Source organism: Lepus europaeus, chromosome 17, assembly GCF_033115175.1.
Source record: "Lepus europaeus isolate LE1 chromosome 17, mLepTim1.pri, whole genome shotgun sequence".
NCBI classification, from domain to species: Eukaryota; Metazoa; Chordata; class Mammalia; order Lagomorpha; family Leporidae; genus Lepus; species Lepus europaeus.
The window spans coordinates 30,104,570-30,111,923 of NC_084843.1; the positions used below are offsets into that span (position 1 = coordinate 30,104,570).

Sequence of the window (7,354 nt, forward strand, 5' to 3'; positions counted from 1 at the left end):
GGCCCAAGGACTTGGGCCATCTTCTGCTGCTTTCCCAGGGCATAGCAGAGAGCTGGTTCGGAAGTGGAACAGCCAGGACTTAAACTGGAGCTCATATGGGATGCTGGCACTGCAGATGGTGGCTTTACCTGCTATGCCACAGCACCAGCCCCTCATTTTAAAATCCCACACTTGTATGTGTGGTGGAGTGGGACATAGTGCAGTGATGAGGGGCAGGTACTGTGACCCAGATAGCCTGAAGTCAGCTCCTGGCTCTGTCTCCTCCTGACTGTGTCAGCTGCAGCTTCTGCACCTGTAGAAAACACTTGAAGTCGAGGACAGTGTATGGAAAGTGTATGGATCAGTGTGCTATCTGTTATCTGAACATACTCTTCCAGGTCCATCTTTTCAAGTTCATGACACTTTCTAGCCAGAGTGGTGAAGCCCACATCTGTTAACTGCAAACATCTTGCCACTTCTAATATTCTAAACTATGGGCAGTTCTGACCTAGAGCACTCAGGATGGCATCTGTGACATTGGAGCAGCCACAGGCACAGAGAGACTGTAACTTATGGTACCCTCTGCATATAGTGATGAGACCTTCATCTGTGATTTGTAAGCAAGTCTGCAAGTTCAAGGTCACCATTTTAGGGCAGTGTGCACCTATGTATTTTAGAGTTTCATCTTCTAGCTGTGTGCAGCCTTTCAAGAATAAGGCCTTGAGACCTCCACAGCCTCTCACTAGTGTCTGAATGCCATCTTTGGTTATTTGGTTACACCAGGAAATGTTAAACTACTCCAACAGCAGACACAGTCACTCAGTGCTTTTAGAGACATGTTTGTTATTGATGTACAGGAAGCCAAGCCAAGGTGCCTGAGTTTGGAACAGAACTTGCTAAGGCTAGTACATCCACATCTGTAGTCTTTGTACATCCATTTAGATCCAGTACTTCATTATTCCTACAGTTTTGTGCAAAGGTCCTTAATGCATTGTCTCCCACTCCAAGACACTCACAAAGACTTAACTTTTGTAAAAAGCCCCCACATCATTTTGAAATAGTCTCCACTACATGGCCCTCAGTATCTCTCTGGAAATCAAGCAGGTCAATGCCAGTTATTTCCACCCAGAGCCAGAACATTCCAGGCCATGGAGACTTGAGCACAGCGACACAAGGTAACGACTTCCAGTAAGGAAAATATCCATAATAGTAGTTCTTTGGGAAGTTTTTCTTAATATTAAAATTTTTTTTTGGGGGGGGGAGTTTTTTTTATTGATTACAGCTTCATTGCTATTTGAGAACATCTGTTCTTGGTCATTTCGTTCATGTCCCTCCTCATGGGGCCGGGTTGGGCGCTGCGGTGTGCGGAGTGCAAAGACAGGGAGCCTAGGGCAGGCCCCGGAGTTCCTGGATGGGGAGGCAGCAGGCTAGGAGCCAGGCCCTGGTGATGGACAGAGAGGAGAGACCTCTGGCTCCAGCGGGGCCTCCACCACCTCCTGCAGCACGCCCACGGCTGTGAGGACTGCTCCCATTCATTACTCTTTTTTTTTTTTTTGCTTTAATTGTTCACATTTTATTAACTTGTAAACCTTAAGCAGACTCCAATAAAGAACAGTCAGTAAAAGTGCATCTTTTTAATGTTTTTTTACACCTTAAAATAATTATCTTGCTGACTGCAGACATGAAGGCTGTTTGGCAGTATTCAGAAAAATCATAGTAAAGACAGTTTTCCCACTTAGTTTGTAGTCTTCAATAATGGTTAGAAGTTACTGTTATCAACCAAGTAAGACTGCATTTATGCATCCATCATTTTCAGGATTGTTGGTAACCTGGGCATATTTCCCCCAAATAACCTTGCCTCCTTGCGTCACAAGGCCTAGCTCACTCACATTCACCTCAATGACAGTACCTTTAGTAATTACACCCAAAGTTGTGTATAATGGGGATGATGGATTCTTTTTTACACCAAGTATTGGCAGACAGAAGGTGGCTTTCAGTTCTGGATGTGTTACATGGGCCTTCTTCAAACATAAGCCCATTGGTCTAATGAATCTTTCATATTTAGGTGGTTTTCTTGTAAAGCCATCTCCAACAAAGTAGACTTTGGTAACCATCCTCTTCCACACCTTCTTTTTTCTTTTCCCTGTCCGAATAACTTTTAATACTTCTGTTTCTCCCTGGGCACGAACTTTAGGCAGAGGGACTTCCCATTTCCCCGCCTTCTCTTTTTGTTTTTGTTTAATCATGTTGGAAAGTACTTTAGCTCGGGACTGTCCTCTGCCTAGCAGACGGGCAGGCACTGCTCCCTTGGGAGTCTTTTCATCATTCTTTTGTTTGGTGTTTCTCTTCTCATCTTGATAGTCTTTTTCATCTGTGTTTTCTCAGCATGTCACTGCTTATGGTAGAGCCTGGCCTTCAGACCAATCATCTTTTTTGCTTTCTTTGAACGTTCATGAGCCTCCCGACTTTCCTTTTTTCTCTTTTCCTCATGGTAATCCAAACGGTACCCATAGCGTTTACGGTATAATTCAATATATTCATTTTGTGGCATGGTGACAGCCTTACAACCACCAGTTGCAGCCTCCTGGGTGCGAAGAACCCCATTCATTAATCTTTAAAATGTAAAAGTAGGTGCCAGTGTTGTGGTGCAGTGGGAAAAGCCACTGCCTGTGGCACACGCATCCAGTGTGGGCACAGTTTTGAGTCCTGGCTGTTCCATTTCTGATACAGCTCCCTGCTGATGCGCTTGGGAAAGCAGTGGAAGTTGGCCCACGTCTTTGGGCCCCTGAACCCACGTGGGAGAGCCGGAATAAGCTCGTGGCTCCTAGCTTGGGATTGGCCCAGTTCCAGCCATTGAGGCCATCTGGGGAGTGAACCAGTGGATATAAGATCTCTCTCTCTCTGTGTCTTCCTATCTCTCTGTGTAACTCTGCCTTTCAAATAAAAATGTTTAAAAATATGTAAAAGTAATGATTTCACATACTACCTTTAATGCTACCTTTAGCATCTCTGATTAATGACCAATGTTATGTGTGAAATTTATTTTCCACTGCATTTGTGAATCCACAAAGATATTATCTGATAAAGTCTTGTGGAGGGTAAAACCAAATACAAATGATTCCAGCCAAATGTTGCCTTCTTTTCATAACAAATTCTTATAACCCAGAGTGGAAATAATGTCTTCCTGTTTTGGGACTGGATAGACCTTAGTAGGTTGCTGGTTACTTTCCTACATAGGTTGCTCTTCACACCTTGCTGGAGATATGAGCCAAACCTGCCTTTGCCTTAATATGCCCTAGGTACTGTCCTCTAAAACTGTGCTTCAAAGCTAGAAGGGAGGTTTAACATGGAGAGGAAGCATTGAGGCATTTAGGAGTACTGGAAGTATAGGGCAGAGAAGGGGGGGTTAGCATGTGACAGTCCTTTTTTTTTTTTTTAATTTGAGGGTAAGTGGGGGAGAGAGAAGAAGAGTATACAAGTCCATCACCCATTAGTGAGATTCACAAATGACAACATTAGTCAGTGCTGGGCTAAGACTGAAGCCAAGAGCCAGGAGCTGGGAACTCAACCCAGGTTCCCCAGTGGGTAATGGAGACCCAACAACTTGAGGCATCACCTTGGAAGCCAGAATTAGGATCTGGTGCTGTGATGTGACTCTAAAGGATGTACTCTGATGTGGGATGTGGGCAGCTTTTCTTTTTCTTTTTTAAAAAATTAGCTAAGATTGAGAGAGATACCCTACCCCCTGGTTCACTCTCCCCAATACCCACAACAGCTGGTACTGGGCCAGCCCAAAGCCAGGAGCCATGAACTCAGTCCCAGTCCCCTACAATTGGGACAGGGGCTTAACTCCTTGAGGTATTACCCACTGCCTCCCAGAGTCTGCATTATCAGGACGTTAGAATTGGGAGTCAGAAACAGGATTAGAAACAGGTACTCTCACATAGGACTCCAGGCATCTATCTTAACTGCCAGGCCAAATGCCTATCCTGTGATTGTATTTTTCAAGTGGTGGCAAGAAAGTTCTCACTTCTTTTTTGACATTTAGATTTATCTCCGCTCCTAACAAACTCCTAAGTGCAAAGGTCTGTGTTATCCCAAATATTCTTCTTGAAGCTCTTTTAGGCCACAGGACTTTGTCATTGAAATATCACTAACTTTGGGGCCAGTGCTGTGGCTCTGTAGGTTAAGGCACTGCTTGGATGCCAGTGTCCCATATGGGTTCCAGTTCAAGTCCCAGCTGCTCTACTTCCTATCTGGCTCCCTGATAAGTGCCTGGGAAAGCAGTGGAGGACGGCCCAAGTGCTAGGGCCCCTGCACCCATGTGGGAGACCTGAAAGAAGCTTCTGGCTCCTGGCTTTGGCCTGGCCCAGCCCCAAACATTACGGCTATTTTTGGAGTGAACCTGCAGAGGGAAGACCTCTTTCTCTCTCTCTCCCTCTTTCTCTTTTTAACTCTGCCTTTCAAATAAAAATAAACCTTAAAAAAAGCACTAACTTTTTCAAATTGTAGAGTTACGAAGAAATTTAAAATTTATTATTTCACACACACAATGAACCCTGTGAAAATGATATCATTACAAATATACCCATTTTACAGTTAATTGGTTAACTGATTAATTGAACTTTTTTGGCCTCTGGATTGATGCTCCTTCACTCTGCAGGACCAAGCAGTACCAAAATAAAACCTTTCAAAAATATCATGGTAGGAATTTTAAAAACTTAGCTTTCTAATTATAAAGTATTTCATGCTCAAAATAAAACTAAAGCATGACCCCACCAATGAGATAAACATTGCTGATATTTTTACATACACCTTTTTATTTTCTACATGAGTGAATAAGAAATACACACATATGTATTCACCATATATTTGTATATTTTATAATTGAGTATATATTATATAAGTAATTCTAGTTAGCTTCTGTCACTTAACATATTACAAACTTTTTCCCCAATGTAATACCATTTTTTTTCAGAAACATAGTTTTAGCTATGTATATATACACACACACACACACAAACACACGCACACGCACACTCAAAACAAGTCTTCAAAAGCTCATGGAGGCCGCCGCCATGGCTTAACAGGCTAATCTTCTGCCTTGTGGCGCCAGCACACTGGGTTCTAGTCCCGGTTGGGGCACCGGATTCTATCCCAGTTGCCCCTCTTCCAGGCCAGCTCTCTGCTATGGCCCGGGAAGGCAGTGGAGGATGGCCCAAGTCCTTGAGCCCTGCACCCACATGGGAGACCAGGAGAAGTGCCTGGCTCCTGGCTTCGGATCAGCGCGGTGCACCGGCCACAGAGCGCCGGCCGTGGCAGCCATTGGAGGGTGAACCAACAGCAAAAAGGAAGACCTTTCTCTCTGTCTCTCTCTCGCTATCCACTCTGCCTGTCAAAAACAAAATCAAAAACAAAAACAAACCCCAAAAAAAAGCTCATGGAAAGGGGGCCGGTGCTGTGGCACAGTGGGTTAATGCTCTGGCCTGAAGTGCTGCCATCCCATAGGGGTGCTGGTTCTAGTCCAGGCTGCTCCTCTTCCGATCCAGCTCTCTGCTGTGGCCTGAAGTAGAAGATGGCCCAAGTCCTTGGGCCTCTGCACCCAGGTTGGAGACCTGGAAGAAGTTCCTGGCTCCTGGCTTTGGATCGGCACAGTGACCTTTGTGACCAATTGGGGAGTGAACCATTGGATGAAAGACCTCTTTCTCTCTGCCTCTCCTCTCTCTGTGTGTAATTCTGATTTTCAAATAAATAAAAAAAAGCTCATGGAAAATGTATATTATGAAAAAAAATCTATGCATAGACTTTAAACTTTTATTGCACCAAAATAAACTTATCTTTTAATTTAACTTTCCATGAACTTCTTTAAGTAACTTGTACAAAATAAGCCTATTCCCAACTGTATCAACTGTTATTAAGAAGTATTAGGCTGGGGCCAACATTGTATGTAGCGTAGTGGGTAAGGCCGCCACCTGCAATTGCTAGCATCGAATATGGGTGCTGGTTGGTGTCTTGGCTGCTCTACTTCTGATACAGCTCCCTGCTGAGGCGCCTGGGAAAGCAGCAGGCCTTGGGTCCCTGCACTCACATAGGAGACCTGGAAGAAGCTCCTGGCCCTTGGCTTTGGTCTGGCACATCCCTGGCCATTGCTGCCATTTGGGGAGTGAACCACCAGATGGAAGATTTCTTTCTCTCTCCTCCTCTCTCAGTAACTCTGCCTTTCAAGTAAAATAAAATCAATCTTTAAAAAAAAAAAAAAAAGAAGTGTTAGGCTTAGGAAATTCAACTCACTTTTCTGGGCCAGTTCCTCATCTGTGAAATGACAGTTGTAAGGTCTCCACCCTTTCATGGGTTAATGAGTAAAGGCTAATGGTACCCTGGGTGCAGATAACCCAGAGAGCCTGAGTACTTTTCCTTTTACTGAACAGAAGGTTCTGGAAAAATACCGGGATTCTAGAGCTGTGCTGAGACTGAGGATTCTTGTGGACAGATTCTGGCAGTGTGATTGTCCTAAGGAAGAGCTGCCAAAAATAGCTTCCCAGAATCTAAACGTTCACTATCTTCCTAGCTTCTCAGAGAAGTGGAGGAAATAATGCTGGCCTCTGCTATCACAGCTGTATCAGAATTTCTATGTCAAATGCTTTTGTTGGCCAGACTGCAAGTTGTGTGTCTGGGGCCTGTGCTGAGCACAAAGGTGCTACTCTGGCTTCCAGCAGGGTCTCTGTGAACCTTGCTGGCTCCACAAATGAAGATCCAGGAATTTCCAACAACGTGAGACTTCTATAGCTTTGCCACCAATAGGAATGATTTCCAGAGGAACTTGATCCTTCAGTTTGGGTCTGTTTGCTGCAAGTGTGTGGCTGGCCAGGAAGCTGAGTGACATTGAGCGAGTGGTACCTCAGCCAGAAGTGTAGCCAAGCTGACAAGTGGAATCTCTGTGCTGTACTCCAGCCTTCCAAAAACTGAGAGTACAATTATGACCATCATAGGACATGGCCTGATGGTTCCCTTTTGTTCCTTGAGGCCACTCAGAGCTCTGTTCCTTGGTTAGTACTCAGGCTGTTCTATAAAGTGCAGTACACAGCTCCTAAAGTTTTGCTCTTGTTCTGAGGAATGACAAGAATGTTTAAAGAAATATATGAAATAAAGACCACATGCAAAGAAAGTCCCCAAAATGCTGTGGTTAATTTCATTATTTGTTTATCCATCCAGTAAACATTCCTAATGAACAAAGTGCCAGGCCTTATGCAAGATATTGGGCATATCTGACACTAGCCTTGCTGTTTTGGAGCTTAGATTTTGTTGAGGAAAGCATACATGAGTCAGAAATAGTTTCCCTATCTAGTTATTTAATTACTTTTACAAAGGAGATGTT

At 44.1% G+C, this 7,354-nt stretch overlaps 3 pseudogenes; 1 reads left to right on the forward strand and 2 right to left on the reverse strand.

The window, feature by feature from the left end:
• Positions 1 to 152: 152 nt before the first annotated feature.
• LOC133775769 (F-box/LRR-repeat protein 20-like) lies at positions 153 to 1,318 on the reverse strand (annotated as a pseudogene).
• A 321-nt stretch (positions 1,319 to 1,639) lies between these two features.
• LOC133776161 (ribosome biogenesis protein NSA2 homolog) lies at positions 1,640 to 2,533 on the reverse strand (annotated as a pseudogene).
• A 4,076-nt stretch (positions 2,534 to 6,609) lies between these two features.
• Positions 6,610 to 6,893, forward strand: LOC133775770 (mitochondrial import receptor subunit TOM6 homolog; annotated as a pseudogene).
• The last annotated feature ends 461 nt before the right edge of the window (positions 6,894 to 7,354 follow it).